Consider the following 17,806-nt stretch of genomic DNA (forward strand, 5'->3'; position numbering starts at 1 on the left):
TTTGTCAACCACTCTTTCCTTTTGCACATAATACACTCCTGGTATCCTTACATATAATACATTTCTATTTATTTGAAGATTTAACATTCTATTAGTTTCTCTAATTGTTCTCCAGTATGCCTGTACTTTATCACATTCTTATATCATGTGAATTAAACACCTCTTTGTTTACAGCCATGCCAATAACTGTCTTTTACATCTGGTAAAAAGTGTAAAAATTGTGCAGGAGTCCAGTACCATTTTTGTATCATTCTCCTCCTTACTTCCCTTAGTACATTATATTTTTCCATTACTATATTACTTATTTCCCTTTGGATATCTGCCCTCTCAATTTCCATTTCCATTCTTCACATTTGAAATCTTTCTTCTATTTCATCTTTTACCATTATAATTTGTTTGTATAGGTCTCCTGCCACTTTTTTCTCATTTCTCAAACATTTCCTAATCATCTTCTCAAATAGACTGTCCTATTTCCTAATTCTTTCCCAATGCCTATAAATATTTTGTCTTATAGCCTCCTCCCCCCTCTTTTGCGTTTAACCCTTTATCACTTATTCTGGGCCTTTTTCCTCCAACTACCCATTTTTTTAATTCTTCTATCCCATATCTTTAACATCCAAACACTATATTTGGTAGTGTTTGGAATAGGTGAATCATGTGGCTAATAGACCAATGTGTATGTTGTTCACATGTGGAAAATACTCTATCCCTGATGTCACACCTGCTGTTTTGAACTTTCCCAAAATTGAACATGGTCATTTGTAAGGAAATCCCAGTCTTACTGCCCATTGCCTACGACCCAAAATATTTGTTTTATTATTTAGAGATATTTTTATCCCAAACTATCCTAAACCACTAATGTAGCTGTTGCCATGTTCCAGAACCCACATCAAGATTGTATCTTTGGCTGTTTGTGGCCCTCAAATGGTGAGTGGAAGTGATGTGGTCACTTCCGGTGCCCCTGGATATGTGGGTGGGCTATAGGGGCAGGGGTGAAAATTGGCCCCTACCAAATGACCGTAATTACAGTACGGACCCACTCATAGCTTTCAAGGGGCTCAATGGCTGATTCTTCTGTTTCATTACTTCAAGGAAGCAGCATTTGTGACCTTATGTGACCTGCAAATATAGATTGTGCTCTTTTATTCTGTACTGACATTGTAGTATATGCTGGCAAGCATGGTCAGAAAATGTGTGAAATTTGTGTGGTAACTTTGATACTGGGAAGAGAACTAGCTCCACTTGATCAGGATTGGGATTCCAGAGGAGATGTGCTCTTTTTTCACATTGTTGTCAGCCATTTTTATATTAGCTAATTTTACATTGCAAACTATTATATAAATTGTCGATGGATGATCTGAATTTTGAACTGGACCAATGTCCTTTTGGCTCCCAATCCTTCCTCAGGTTTGCTTCACTTCTTTAGTGGTCCGCAACTGTATATCTCCATCACTGCATAGGTAACAAACTAGAGAACTGAGTAATACCCATTGGACTGTATTGAAAGATTTTCTCAGATTACTCTAACTTCTCTCACACCAATGATTATTATATTTGGCTATTTTTCAGCTCTGGCATAATGCCCAGTTTCATACCTCTTGCAATATAGGAATAATGGATTTTATAGGCAGGACTTTGCTGGAGGTTTATAAACAATTGGCTCTCATTTCAGGGGATACTCCTGTAATTCTAGATAAGAGCTGAGATATTCAAATCACAGGTTCCTGTGTTTACTACCATATTTCACCAATTCTAAGACAGACACTAATTTCAGTTACCACCAAGAATATACCTGAGATTCTAAGCTGCACCCTGTTTTTGGAGGATATGTATATGGGGAAATGTGTCTTAGAATTGATGAAATACAGTATTATTGTTTGGAAGGGAGGGACACAGTTCTGCCCAATAGATCTAAAATTATTCAAAAATGGATCAATGATCACTTCCTACTTTAGAAGACTGAAGAAACGGCTTTAAAGTGAACCAATAAATCCCTTCTCCAGAGTGCATATGAGTCCACTCCTTTGGGTAAAAGACTGGGAGCAGGCTGGTGGCTTACAAAACAAATGGTTAAAATAGTAGTTGCCCATTTTACTAAATTTCCTGACTTCTACTCAAGATAAATATTTGATTTGAATGGTTTCATTGTGGTACTAGGACTCTGGGAACCCTTGGGCAAGTCACACTCTCTTAGTTGACAGAGGCAAACTGTTCTCTGTACAAATCTTGTCAAGTGGCAGCTTCACCTTAGGGTTGTCATAAGTCACACAACATCAACAAGAAGGAACAAACAAACCTAGCAATGGTGACTTATGGGTAGGGCAAGTGCTCCATTGCTCTCTATTGCAAATGTCCATAGCTGTTGTGATAACACAGAAAGAGAGATCAGCAAACTACCTTTTGTCTCCGATTTCCAGATTAAGAAACAATGAATGTGGTACAGTAAAGAAGGCCTGAAGGCTATTGCAAATCATAGAGTTGGAAAATACCACAAAGACCATTTAGTCCATTACCTTGCCATGAAGGAATACACAACCAAGCATCTTTTACAGATGTCCATTCAGTCTGCTTGAAACCCTCCAAAAAAAGACGCCACCACCATGTGAGGCAGCGTAGTCAATTAGGAATTTCTTCCTAATGTTCAGAAGGAACCTTTTTTCCTGCAATTTGAATTCATTGCTCCATGTCCTGGCCTCTAGACGAGCAGAAAACAAGCTTGCCTCCTGCTCAATGGGACATCCTTCCAAATATTTAAGCATGGCTATCATGCCCCCTCTCAGGCTTCTTTCTAAACATACCCAGGTCCCTGAGCCATTCCTCATAGGGCTTGGTTTCCAACCTTTAATCATTTTGGTCACCTTTCTCTGGACAAATGTAACTTGTGTATATCCTTCTTGAATTGTGGTTCCCAGAACTGGAACAGAATTTCAGGTACGGTCTGACCAATACAGAACCGAGTGGGACCATGACCTCCCTTGATCTGGACATATACTTGAGTTGATGGAGCTTAGAATCACATTGGCTTTTTGAGCTACCACATCACACTATTGACTCCTGTTCAGCTTATGGTCTACTAAGACTCCTGGATCCCTTTCACGTGTAGTGTTTCCATATCTATACATTTGATTTTTATTGCTAATTATAGTACTATACATTTCTTCTTGTTCAAATTCATTTTGTTAGTTTTGGCCCAGGTGTCTGTGAAGGTCATTTTGGATTCTGGTCTTGTACTCTGAGGTATTACCTATCCCTTCCAATTTAGTGTCATCTGAAAATTTGATAAACATGCCTTCTATTCAGTCATCCAAGTCATTGATAAAGATGTTGAATAGCACTGGACTCAGGGTAGACTCCTCCATCCTATAAGCATTTTGCCATCGCCTGTACTCAGCGGCTATACTATTTCCTTGTTCTTCCTTTTGCTACCCACATGACCCAAAAAAAAAGCCTTTCATTGATTTTAACCTTTGCCTTTTCTAACTCTATCCCGAGACAGGCTGGCTATTCCTCTGAATTTCTCTTTGGTGGTTTCTCAAATTTGTGTCCTTTTAAAATCTTAGCTCAATTGAAAGTTCCTTAGATATCCATTCTGGTTTTCTCCTATTTTTCCTTCTCATTGGAAATGTTTTTGTCTGCTATAGCTCGCTTTTCAGTATTCCTGACAATGGGATCACACTCAGTTTTCCCATAAGTTTACTGAAGTCAGCTTTCTTAAAGTCTAGCATGTGCATCTGACTATGCTTGACTTCGTCTTTCCAGTGAGCAACAAACACTAGTACAACATGGTCAATCCCACCTTTAAAAAACACAACATCCACCCCATAACCCAGGTCACCACTATCATTGTTTGTTTGTTTGTTTGTTTCTATCCTACTTTTTTCCATATCGGGACTCAAAGTGGTAAACAATGTGTAAACAAAAAACATTGCAAACTATAAAAAATAAACATCATCACACCACAATATCTAATAAAAATGATAAAACCACGGCAACATAATAAATAGCTAACATGACACAGTTTAAGCATTCAATAGAATTAAAAATCTCATCTAATATGCATTCCTAGGCCATAGTCAAGTCCATTTCCGGTGGTTCATTATAATTTACACATTGCGCACATGAATCTGGTGTATTGCAAGACCACTATTCTCCTTCAAGGAAGGCCTGCTCCCATTAGAGTGTTTTTATTTGGTTCCTAAATGAAAGCAAGGAGGGAGCTGTTCTAAACTCTTTATGAAGGGACTTCCAGAGCGGCGGAAACCACCAAATAAGGCGCTCTTTCTCGTTCCCAACCATCGCACTTGAGACAATGGTGGGACCAAGAGCAGGGCCTCTCCTAAAGACCTCAGGGATCATGTAGATTCATAGGAGGAGGTGCAGTCAGCTAGGTAGGCTGGTCCCAAAGCATTTAGGGTTTTATAGGCTAGCACCAGCACCTTAAATTACACCCGGCAACAAATTGGTAGCCAGTGCAGTTGTTTTAATAGAGGGGTTGTTTGTTCCCTGTCTCCTGCTCCTGTGAGCAATCTGTCAGCTGATCTTTAAACCAGTTGAAGTTTCTGAATGCTCTTCTGGGGCAGCCCCATGTAGAGTGTGTTATGTCTAGTCTACAGTCTAGTCTGCATGTGACTAAGGTGTGCACCACCATGGCCAGATCAGGCTTTTCAAGGTACGGATGCAGCTGACGCACAGGCTTCAACTGCAAAGGCCCTCCCGGCCATTGCTGACACCTGGGTCTCAAGGGTCAGTGCTGAATCCAGGAGGACCCCCAAGATGTGAGCCTGTGACCTCAGGGGGAGTGTGACCCTGCCCAGTACAGGTTGCAACTCTATACCCTGACTGGTCCTCCGACTGACAACCAGGAGTACCTCTGTCTTGTCAGGAATCAATGGCAATGTGTTGGTTAGGATCAGATCTAAAATAGCTAACCCCCTTGTTGCCTCTTCCACATTCTGAACCATGAAATTGTGAGCAAGACATGTAAGGAATTTATGGGACCTGATATTCTTGGCAGAGTTTGTCTTCCAAAAAATATCAAGATAGTTAAAATCTCACATTACTATGATATCTCTCCTTTGTGAACATGTGGTCATCTGTTCTAAGAAGATATCATCTGGGTCCTCAGTCTGTCTTGGAGATTTGCAGTAGACTCCCACAATGTTATCCCTGTGTTTCTTCCCCTTAATTTTTACCCCAATACTCTCTACATGGCTTCCAGGATTTGTGTCTTGGATTTCCTCACAGGCATGAACCTCCTTGATATACAGTGCTACTCCTTGTCCTTTCCTTTTTGTTCACTAAAGCATAAAAATAGGAAGGGGAAAAGGAAAAAAATGTCTATGACAACACCTTTAAGACAAATTGCTTTTTATTTTTTGCAGGGATTTTTGTGGATATTGATTGGTTTATTCAGATTCAGTACAGTGAGCCCCTTATTTGCTGGCGTTTAGTTCGAGTACCACTCGGGGAGACTAAAACTGTGGCTGCTCGGGCACCAGTATATACAATGATGTAATAAAATGGTGGCCCTTATATCAAATGGCTTGGGGTTTTTGGAGTTTTGGGAGGAATACCTTTTAAACTGTGGATGGCTGAATCTGTGGATAAAGGAGGCAACTGTAGTACATGGACAATCATTGCTTTCTCCCTTAATGGGCCATGCCGCACGTTGTCCTTTATGAGGCACTTGGTTGTGTCTTCAGGTGATGCTAACCCAGGCATGTGCAAACTTCAGCCCTCCGGGTGTTTTGGACTTCAGCTCCCACAATTCCTAATAGCTTCAGCGGCTGGCGGGGGCGGGGGGGGGGGGGAAGGAAGGGGTCAGAGGCTGTTAGGAATTGTGGGAGTTGAAGTCCAAAACACCTGGAGGGCTGAAGTTTGCACATGGCTGTGCTAACCCTTGCCAACCCGGTAAAATTTTGCTGAATGAAATGTCATTTACACTGACTTGTTTGCCTTTATGTCGTCTGTTCTTTATGGCAACCTCATGAATTTCATAGGCAAGGAATAATACTCAGAAGTAGTTTTGCTTGTTCCTTCCACTTACCCAATTTCTAGTAAGTTTGAGATTGCAGCACATCGGTTTTGTAACAGCAGACACCATATAGCATCTCCCCTAAGGTTTCTGTCCAAATGTGTTCTGCTGAACATACACCATGCTAGTGGAAGATGCTGGAATGTAAGTCCCAACATGTAAAGGTAACTACAAGTTCAGAGCGCAAGAGAACAGTATCAAGCAAGGAAGCAATTGTGAGAGCTAAGATTGAGAGACAAACATGGCAGAGGTGCTGAGGGGAGAGGGATCCGAACCCAGGGCCGGGTGTACCCTTGTGTTTAGGTGTACTTAAATACGGGGCCCCTTTGGCAGGGGGGCATCCCCCCCCTGTTTTTTTATGATGGAGTTTGCTTACGTGGTGCAACTCTCAATTTAAAAGTGTTCTGCTCCAGAGCAATTCCAGATACAATGATAGAGTTAATAGTCTACGGGAATGTGCCACAAGGTAGGCAGTGTAGGCCTATGGGGCTGGCCTCCTTCGGGCCCAAGGAAGGAAGGGGCCTCATAACTGAACTCACACAGAGCCTCATTGGTCCTAAACCTGGCACTGCTTGATCCCCAGTGGGCATTGCTTTTATAACAGGCCTGCTCAGGCCCATCTAGAACATGTTTGTTGCAAGGCTGAGCTTTCCAAACGTTTCATGCTGGTGACATACTATAAACATGCATCATTTTGCAACACAGTAATTCAGTTTTACTAGCAAATCTGAGGGTAAATCAACCTCTTATTAAAAAAAATACTGACACATAAATAAATTGTAATGGCAAAATGTATGGGGACACAACATGTTTCATGAAAATCTTTTCATTTAGATTTTGAAAAAATATATGATTTATTGTTTATTTTGCACAGATTCTCATTACATTTGTGCAACATATCTACACATCACAGGTGGCACAGTGATGTCTCACAACACATAATTTGGAAATCTCTGTTATAAAGAGTGATCATTGGTCCACATATTCAAAATGCTGTATTTGCACACATGTACATGAGATATATTGAAGATGGGACCAAATGTAAACATATTTATGCTTTGTGTATACCTTATAATAAAATACAAATATTTTATGCACAATATTTTAAATAATTTTAAATAATATTGTGCGTGAAACAAAATTAGTGCACACTAAAGCCTCAAAAAGCAAGTGTCACTATCTCAGCCAGCCATGTGAACAATTTTGGATTTTGGGATATTTTCAGTTTCAGAAATCTGGATTAAGGATGCTTAACCTGTATCTGTAAAACAGATTAATATTGGGATGTCTCCAGACTTGGCCATACTTAAATGATATCACAGGACTTAAATCAGAGGTCGTGAGGTCTGTTGGAAATAGGCAAGTGAGGTTTATCTATCTGTGGAATGTCCAGGGTGGGAGAAAGAAGCTGGAATACTCCATTATGGCAGCCCAGTTTAGCTTTTATCTGGAACCCAGCTTCACTCTGTTTACTTAAACTTTTGCTTGTTTGGAGATGATTGCCTTTGTACGTTCTGTACTCTGGGTTCTTGTAATTCAAGTGTTCCACATCATTCTAACAAATCCCACCAAATTAAAGGAACATGGACAATCATTTCAAGGCATAAGAAATGTGCAGTTGTTGTATATTATCTTCCGTTTTAGCCTGTTTTCCTATCAATAAATGAAGTTGCAGTATCTTGGACAAAATGTTTATCTTTAGATAGTGGAAATGTTATTATCTGAAGTACTATCAGGAATATTAGTACTGTATATATCATACAGGTGTCTTCAGTTCTTCTGCGATCTTAATGCCACTGAATTCTTTCTCGAGCCCAATACCTACAAAAAGATGAACATCCAAAACAGAATAAGTCCCACACACATACACAAAATGTAGAAATTATATTTTAAATATATTTATTTCCAAAGCATGCCCTTCTTCATCCAAAGAAGCTGAGAGCAGATAGCACATGCTTCCCATGAAATCTTCCATCCATGCAGTGCTGGGCTTCATTTTTACTCATAGAAGAAATTCATCCTGCACTTTCAGACTATTCAAGAAATTGGTATGCTTACTTGGTAGTGCTTAGGTGGCATACAAACTAGAAATAAATAGAAATAATGCATTGTGTTGCCGAAGGCTTTCATGGCCGGAATCACTGGGTTGCTGTGAGGTTTTCAGGCTGTATGGCCATGTTACAGGAGCCTTCTGTCCTAACTTTTCGCCCACAGTTTCCTCCAACAGACAAGAGTTCTTTCTTCCACCCTGGATATTCCACAGATACATAAACCCCACTTGCCTAGTTTCCAACAGACCTCACAATCTCTGAGGATGCTCCCATAGATGTGGGTGAAACATCAGGAGATAATGCTTCTAGAACATGGTCATATAGCCTGGAAAAGTCACAGCAATCCAGAAATAATACAAATTATAAAAACACCATACCTAAAAGGTATATGTGCCTATAAACTTCTTAAAAATTTGAACTATAATTAATATCCTCAAAAATTACTAAAATGCAAACTTCAGTTTTGAAAGTCTTCAAGCCCCCCCCCCCCCCCCCCAAAAAAATTTATAATAAGTTTGGTTTGTGACTTCAGGGGAGAGTTAAGGAATTATGATTATTCAGATAATGCTGAACTATAATAAATCTCATCCAAAACCATTGGCATGCTGGATGGGTCTGATGGAATTTAGAGTTCATAAACATCTGTACATTGAGCGATACATTGGTTAGACTCCAGGAGAACTCTAGGTTAGAATAGACGCCACTCATCTTGGCTTCCCCCCTTGGGGAAGTCACACTCATCAGTAGACGCGGGCAATGAAATATCCATGAATATATCATGCCAATAAAATCCTAAGTTGAAGTCATCTTGAAAACACATACCAACAAAAGATCTGCAAGCTCAGAGGCTATTTACCTTTACTTTAATGGGATTTGATGTCCTCTTGGTACCAGTCAGTTTTTCATGCTCAATGTCTCTTGGTGCAATTAAAAAACAAGCTTTTCAGGTGCTGCAACATATACTGTTCTGTCATTTAAAAGCTGTCTCTTCAAAATAGAGTTTTCCCTAACCACTCCCCACCCTGTATGCTACATGCTAGTTTGCATTATCAGTAATTATTGCCCTTAGCACCACGATTCTGATTTGTTCTCTCTATTTCTCTGGATCAACAATAAAGATAATGTACTTTGAATTGATTGAATTATCTTTCTATGGACAAGAGTCATTATATTAAGGGAACTGGGAGATTTGAGTTGACCAATGCTAGTCCAACCTATCAGGATAGCAGAGCTTGACACCAGTTGCTTTGAAACTATATTTATAAAGTAATTGTCCTCTCATCACCCTGTTCTCTGTTATTTTAAACAAAGGTTTTGCCAAGTGTGTTAGAGTGCATTTAGCTATCTAATGGAAAACAACAATCATCTGCTTGTTTTGTAACAGAAGTTGTCAGGACCCAGGCCTGTGAGATCTATTTAGGTTTCCGCACTATATTTACTGAGAGGAATATGGGGCAAATGACAAAGAATGAAATAACAAGTTGCCTGAATGCCCTCCCACGATCTTTCCACACAAAAACTATTCTTGGTTCCTTTGCTTTCTTTGCTTCATCTTCACAAATTGAGATTGTTGGAGAGTCACTCTGTGCTCTTCTTACATAATTAGAGATCAATAGTTCTTGCTTATCAGCTGCAAATTAGAGATATCAGCAGATCTGAATCTACTTTCTGCTCATTCTAGTTTTATATCTTTTTTTGTGCTGCCACCTCATACCTGTGGTTATTTGCAGAAACAGGTCACTTAGCAGTTGCCAAGACTTGAAAAACACTCATATAGATTCCAAAAAGTGTGTGTGTGGGGGGGGGGGGGGGGCTACAACATTGTTCACATTTCAATCTATTTATGTTTGAAAGAGAGACGTACATATGATTGATTCAGTGGAATTAATACCTTTCAAAATGCCATGTAAATCACAGGAGCACCTGACAGCAGAATAATATAATGTATTATTTGAAATTGAGTTATATTTTTTCCAAGCTGTAATATAACACAACTGGAGCACCCCGTCTACTTTGCTGAACAGTAACATTATGTCAAGTTTTACAGGTAAATGATGTATAACTTCTTAGTGGAGGATTCCTTGTATGGCTGCACAAAGGTATCTATTTTAATATCTGACTTCTACTTAATTTTACTTAAACATATATATTAAAAACAGACCACCTTTCATCCCAACCACATGAGAGACCTTGAAAGGATTCTGCTTCCTTATATCTGAACAAATAGTAGCCACAGTGAGGCAGCTGTGAAGATAACTAATGGGAATAAGAGTGAGGCATGTTGCCTCTATGTGTAAGGGCATTTGGATGCAATTAATTATTATTTATTACCTGCATTAATACACTTTCTTTCTATCAAAGCACTCAAGGGATTTTATGATTTAAAACAACAGAATTCTAGCTAATAGTCATAATATGAAAGAAAGAAAAATGACAGCTAGGGAGGACAGCAATGAACAAGCTCTGGTCCCATAGTCATCTTATGAAATTGTCTTTCTTCTAATGAGCTCTGATTTGTGTGTATTCTAACTTTTTTTGTTTGAATACAAATAGTTTAACTGAATGAGGAGGAACAACACTTCCTGACAGTAAGAGCTGTTGAGTCTCAGAGTGGTGGGGTCTTCTCCTCTGGACATTTTTAAACAGGAGCTGGATGGTCATCTTTCAGTTATGCTTTCATTGTATTTTCTTGCATAGCAGAAGGTTGGCCTGGCTGGCCCTTATGGTCTCTTCCAACTCTAGGATTCTATCAACTTTGGTCCCAGACTTGACAGGCATAGAGGTTTCCAAGACTAGGTCAGCCATTCTGACAATGAAATGGTTACAAAGAGTGCAACTGAAAATTAAAATGGCAGAGACACTTCAAGGAGTACAAAGTGTTAGGTCCATCTTTGAAACATAAACAGATTAGTTACATAATTTATAACAAAACAAAATGATGAGATTTTGGAAAATCTGACTACATACTATTATTTATCAATTGATTTCCGTCAACCTGACCTTGGATACTAGCAATGAGCATGGTTTGACAGGAAATCTAGGAAAGCTTTATGAAGCAAAGTTACCAAGATTAAAACCCTAGTTTGTGGGAAGTGTATGTGCATGCCATCACTATTATATTAAAATCCCTGGCTTATATCTTATGGTAAAGGTAAAGGTTTCCCCCTCACATTAAGTCTAGCCGTGTCCGACTCTGGGGGTTGGTGCTCATCTCAATTTCTAAGCCAAAAAACTAGTGTTGTCGTAGACACCTCCAAGGTCATGTGGCCAGCATGACTGCATGGAGCACCGTTAGTTTACCACCGGAGCGATACCTATTGATCTACTCACATTTGCATGTTTTTGAACTGCTAGGTTGGCAGAAGCTGGGGCTAACAGAGGGATCTCACCCCGCTCTCCAGATTTGAACTGCTGACCTTTCGGTCAGCAAGTTCAGCAGCTCAGCAGTTTAACCCACATAATTTTGGAGGCCATGGAAGCAGCTGTTTCCAGCATGTTATGAAACTATGATGTGTGTTGGGTTGTTTTTTTTTTTTAAGGAATCTCAAAATGTTTTTTTGTATAGATTCTTGCTACTATCCAATATCTCTGCATCATGAGATAACTGGTAAATTAATTTATCTGTAAAAAAGATTCTAAAAGCCATTGTTCCCAGAAAAACAGAGAATTTCTCCAGAAACAATGGATGCCTTGAACCTAGCATATTTGATTTTCCACCTTATAGGTGTCCAGTTACAGAAGCCAGTTTGTTCCAATTGCTGCCTGCTGTTTGTCTGCTTAAATTAAATCCTGTCTTAGTCCGGATCAGTGTGCAATGGGATCTTGTAGCTCCTTTGAGACTAACAGAGAGAAAGAAGCCGGTAGCATGAGATATTATTCACTTAAGTCTACTTCAGTAGATATTTACATTGAAGTGAGTCCTTTCCAAATAGCATTAAATAGGAATGTATGAAGCAGAAACAGAACAGATAGGGAGGAACAATTTTAAAAAATTAAGTCAGAGCCTCAAAAGTTTTTCTCTCTCTAATGCACAGTTTCTTGCCCATAGCAATGGCTCAACTACCCAGAGCTATAAGTAAGGATATGTATATGCTCAAACCTGGGACTAATCTGCAGGTAGTTTACTTTGGAGGTGAAAACACATTGGAATTACATTTCCAAAATAAAGCAACAAACAAGATGGAAGTATTTTATTGGTGTAATGAGAAACAGTTTCTAGTTACTTTCAATCATTATATTACAAAAACACAGATTCTAATCCTGTCCTTGGGGGCATTATCTATCCCTTCCAATTTGGTGTCATCTGCAAATTTGCTAAGCATATCTTCTATTTCACCATCCAAGTCATTGATAAAGACATTGAATAGCACTGATGTCAGGGAGGTAATTGTTTGGGTCCTCTTTTTCCCCTCATTTGGAAGATGAGGACAGCATTTGCCTTCCCCCAGTCTGCTGTGACTTCTCCTGTTCTCCAGGGATTCTCAAGGATGATTGCCAGTGGTTCTGAGATTAATTCTTTCAGTTCTTGGATGGACTTCATCTGGGCTTGGAGATGGGAATTCATTTGAAGTATTTTATTATTTATTTATTACAAACATTTATATCCCGCCCTTCTCACCCCCGAGAGGGGACTCAGGCCGGCTTACAACAGAGTATAAAACAAAGTATATAAAAACAATTACAATTAAAACAATAATATACATTCAGAGGCGCATTCCAACTCATAATCCAGGTCTGTCAAGTTCTTCATCATAGATTCATTGCAGTTAATGCTGCATCTATTGCTCAAAAGCCTGGTCCCATAACCAAGTTTTAAGTTTTTTACGAAAGGACAAGAGAAAGGGAGCCTGCCTGATATCATTAGGGAGGGCATTCTACAGACCGGGGGCCACCACTGAGAAGGCCCTGTCTCTCGTCCCCACCAGTTGTGATTGTGAGGCAGGACCACTCTAACAAACACCATATCAAGCTACACAGAGAGGTCATTGAAATCCACAAGCATGTGGACAATTTCAACAGAAAGGAGAAAACCATGAAAATGAACAAAATCTGGCTACCAGTATTAAAAAAAAACACTAAAATCGGGACACTAAATAAAGAGCAACACTAATTCCAGAATGAAACAATCAGGGCCAGCTAACAGCTCCCAACAAAGGATTCCCCAGGCAGGAAACAGACAGGCTTTGAAGCTTCAAGGCTATTCATTGTTAATCAAGATGGTCAGTTGCAACATTCACAGTTGCTTCCAACAGACAAGAGTTCTTTCTCCCATCCTGGACATTATTCCAGAGATATATAAACCCTACCTGCCTAGTTTCCAACAGACCTCACAACCTCTGAGAATACCTGCCATAGATGTGGGTGAAACGTCTGGAGAGAATGTTTCTGGAACATGGCCATACAGCCTGGAAAACTCATAGCAACCCAACAAAATTACATAAAGCAGTGGTTCCAAAACTTATTTGGCCTACTGCCCCCTTTCTAGAAAAAATATTACTCAGTGCCCCCTGGAAAGGGGTGGGCGTGGCTTAGAGGGGTGGGCGTGGCTCCTGCTCAAGAGGGCGGGGCTGAGCCTCTCCCCTAGTCCAAGATGCAGGGCTGGGGGGAGGTGGGCGGGGCCACAAATGGGCAGCCAGGACTGGGATGGGCGGAGTTACGAGCTCTGAGGCAGGGCTGAGCTTCTATCCCTGTCCTGCGGCACCTGCCAGGACACAGGGGGCGGGGCTAGAGGGGGAGGGGCCTCTTCCCAAGTGCCTGACCGCGCCCCTGGATTGCTGTACTGCCCACCAGGAGGCGGTAGCTTCCACTTTGGGAATCATTGACATAAAATAACAAACAGCTCAACAAATAATACTAATAGTCTCTCTATGGGCTACTTTTCCAACACTGCAATAAGTAATATTAATCCATTAGTTTTCAAAAGTAACTGCCCAGATCAGGCCCGTAGCCAGGATTTTGATTCGGAGGGGGCTGGGATTTTGGTTTGGGGGCGGGGGGGGGGGGGGGCTGACTCTGAGTGAAAGAGGGTCTACCCTAGCAAACCTTTTGTATCATTATCCCAATACCCCCATACATATGGGATATATTGAGCATGGTGATCAGATCATGATATGAATAAACATAACAGTTTAAATAATAAATGTAAGGCTTTCTTGTGGACCACCCTGAGAATTTCGGGAGGGGGGACTGAAGCCCCTTGAGCCCCTCCCCCCCCCCCTCCGGCTAAATGCCTGGCCCAGATGGCTGAAGAGGAGGCCACAGAAGGCAACCTACATTTAGGCAAGGAGTGGGGAGGGGGAAGGGACAAGTTTTAAAAGAAACACCGTGTGCTGCTAGGAAAAAGAATGTCAACACAAAAGCATTAGTGCTGCTGTCCGCAGAGGGGTTGAAGGTGAGATGGCCAGACAGCCAGCACACTGAATGCAGGCAGAGTGCTTGCTTGACCGTTGCTGAATAAGGATACGGTGGCAAAGAACAGAACAGGGTTGGAGCCAGATAAAGAGATCAAGAAAGGTTGCATTATCTTATCTGAATTAGGCAATCACTTGGCACCATCACGTATCGCTCCTATGGGTAATTCTAGGAATTGATAACCCCTCATGAAAAAGTGGGATGATTCAAAAGGAATTTTTTCTTCCGAGTACATTGGAAATATACTGCTCCAATTTCTTAGAGAACAGTATTGCTCCCCGCTCATGATCCCTTTTCATTACATAAAAAACTTTTCTTTTTTTTTGCTTGCCTGGACTAATAAGATTTTTAGCTTTTTTTAAAAAAAGAATTAAAACACAATGTATTTTGGTAATCTTTTTTGTGTTAAAACTGGTAGGTTTCTGGGGGTGAATGTGAAGCATGTATGGCACACCTTAATCTTTTTGTGCAACGTCTTGCTAGTAGGGGAATGTGGGCTCAGAGAAGCTCTTCAGTGACACTCTATAGAGATACTCACTGGCCATCAAGCATTTGTTTTGGATTCTTGGGATCCCATTCACTTCCTTGCCATGATTTCTCCAAGCTTTTATGCACTATGCAGCAGCTGCAGCTGCCTTATACGAGTACAAAAAAGAACATTATGGTGTTGTTGGGAGACACGAACTCTTGATCCCTTGCATCCACGGGATTTTACCGTTTGCCTTGGTGCAGAGCAGGTTTTTCCTTAAGCCAGGGGTCCTCAAACTTTTAAAGCAGAGGGCTGGTCCACAATCCTTCTGACTGTTGAGGGGCCGAATTATCATTTGGGGAAAAAAAATTCCTATGCACACTGCACATATCTTATTAGTAGTGCAAAACAACAACAATAACAATGAAAGAACAATACAATATTTAAAAATGAAAACAATTTTAACCAACATAACCTATCAGGATTTCAATAGGAAGTGTGGGCCTGCTTCTGGCCAATGAGATAGTCAGGTTAATTAGGATTGTTGTTGTTGTGTGTCTTCAAGTCATTTCAGACTTTGGGTGAGCTTAAGTCCAAAATTATTTATTTATTCATTTACTACATTTATTTACTACATTTATATCCCATCCTTTTCACCCCAAAGGGAATTCAGAGCAGCTGTATGTACATATTATATGATTAGCATAGCACAATATTAGCATTATATATTACTATACTGAACTATATCACTATACTGTAATATTATATGTAATATATAACATATAATTAATATTATATGGTATTATTAGTAGTATTATATTGTATAAAATAATATTATTATCAATATAATATGCATGTACAATCTATATCTATATATATAAAAGAGTGATGGCATCACGGCAGCGGACAAAACAACAAAAGTAAACACCCCCCAACCTCGAAAATTGACAGAACAACCCCTCATCCATGCCTCTAGGTTGATACAACAAAAAGAAAAGAAAAATAAAGTCCTAATTAGAGGGAGAGGAATAATTGTTTTTATCCAATTGCTGCCAGTTACAAGGCTAAGCTCCGCCCACTTGGTCTCCTAGCAACCCACTCAGCCCAGTGTTAATAAAATAATGATAAAAAAATAAATACAAATAATACAATAAAAATTATAAAAAAAAACACTAAAATAATTAATACAATAAAATACTATAACAAAATGACTAAAAATAATACAACAAAATAATACAATATAATAAATAAAAAAGATAAGTGACAATAAAATTAATTTAAAAAAATACAAATAACGTCAAATAAAAATTCCACAACAAGTTTTAACCGATACCACCACCACTTTGCCACAGCAACGCGTGGCCGGGCACAGCTAGTATATTATATTATTAAAACGGATATAAAAATATTATATTATAAATGAGGCCGGGGGCCAGGTAAATGACCTTGGAGGGCCGCATCCGGCCCCCGGGCCTTAGTTTGGGGACCCCTGCCTTAAGCCTTTTGATTCCCCCAGTTTTAGTCATGAACAAATTGCTGCAGTGCAGAGGTGCTTCTGCTCAAGGTTGAAACAAGCCAGATATGACACTTTTCTAGTATAAATCACCCTTTCCAAAGGTTGCTCAGTCCTTGCTTTCCATTTTCAGCACCTCTGACAGTCACCCAATATAATATTTCATTCCCACTGAGCTGCCTATGTTGGCAGTGGGTTTTACGGGAGATTCACCATCATTTTATGCATTAGAGCTGGTAAGTGAAGTATCACTTTGTTTAATGGAGTAACCCCCGCAACTGTGGTTAGGACTGCAGCTTTGCAATGCAAGGGATTTTATTGTGGTTAGTTCTTTTCTCCCTTCTTTTCCTCTCCTTGGGGCCAAAGGCTCTGAGGCTGCACTCCTAGTTCAATGACCTGAGTGCATGAAGGAGAGATTGTGTTGCCTGTAAAGTGGGGATAGGTGAGAATTCCAGTCCAACGTTTGGAGGGCCATGTATTTTCCAGCTGTGAAGTAGAAATGTGGGGGTGCCAATTAAGGAGTGTAGTGAATAAATAGAGCAGTGGTTCTCAACCTGTGAGTCCCCAGATGTTTTGGCCCTCAACTCTCAGAAATCCTAACAGCTGGTAAACTGGCTGGGGTTTCTGAGAGTTGTAGGCCAAAACACCTGGGGACCCACAGGTGAGAACCACTGAAATAGAGGATCAAAGTCCTGACCCTCTCCTGCAGCACAGAAGCCACTATGACAATATCAGATTTTCTGAACCAAGATTAGATGTCATTTTTCAGTTTAGTTAATTGTACCAAACTGTTTGAGTATTAAGATGGAGAAGGGGGCAAGAAGTAGGAACTAGATTTAGTTCGTATTATAATCCCCCCACGTTTACGGGTTTCACTTCTTGATTATTTTATTATTTATGGATTTAATTAATATGTTCTCTTAGAAATCTCTACATCCTCCAGCATGGTTCTATGGTTATTTTTTTCTGGAAGTTGACCACAGGATTGTGCTGGAAGACATGGAGATTCTTAGAGAGAACACCTGTCTCTAGGTTCTCCAGTGTGACTCTATAGGCAACTTCTCCATAAAGTCATACAGGTGAGACTAGAAATTCCCAGAAACCTTTCTCACAGATAAAGTTTTAATTTGATTTTCTCACTTTTGTAGGGGTTCTCTGCCCCTAGTCCCAGTGAATGTAGGGGGCTGACAGTAGTATGGTGATTCTCCTTTCGACTCCATGGGGCACCAGACACCCCTGAACAGATCTGAATTTCAAAGAAATGGTTTGTTTTACTGCTATACTTTTAAAAAAACTGTTTTAAAGTAACTGTTTTAAAGTAGTATCTG

Source organism: Anolis carolinensis, chromosome 2, assembly GCF_035594765.1.
Source record: "Anolis carolinensis isolate JA03-04 chromosome 2, rAnoCar3.1.pri, whole genome shotgun sequence".
NCBI classification, from domain to species: domain Eukaryota; kingdom Metazoa; phylum Chordata; class Lepidosauria; order Squamata; family Dactyloidae; genus Anolis; species Anolis carolinensis.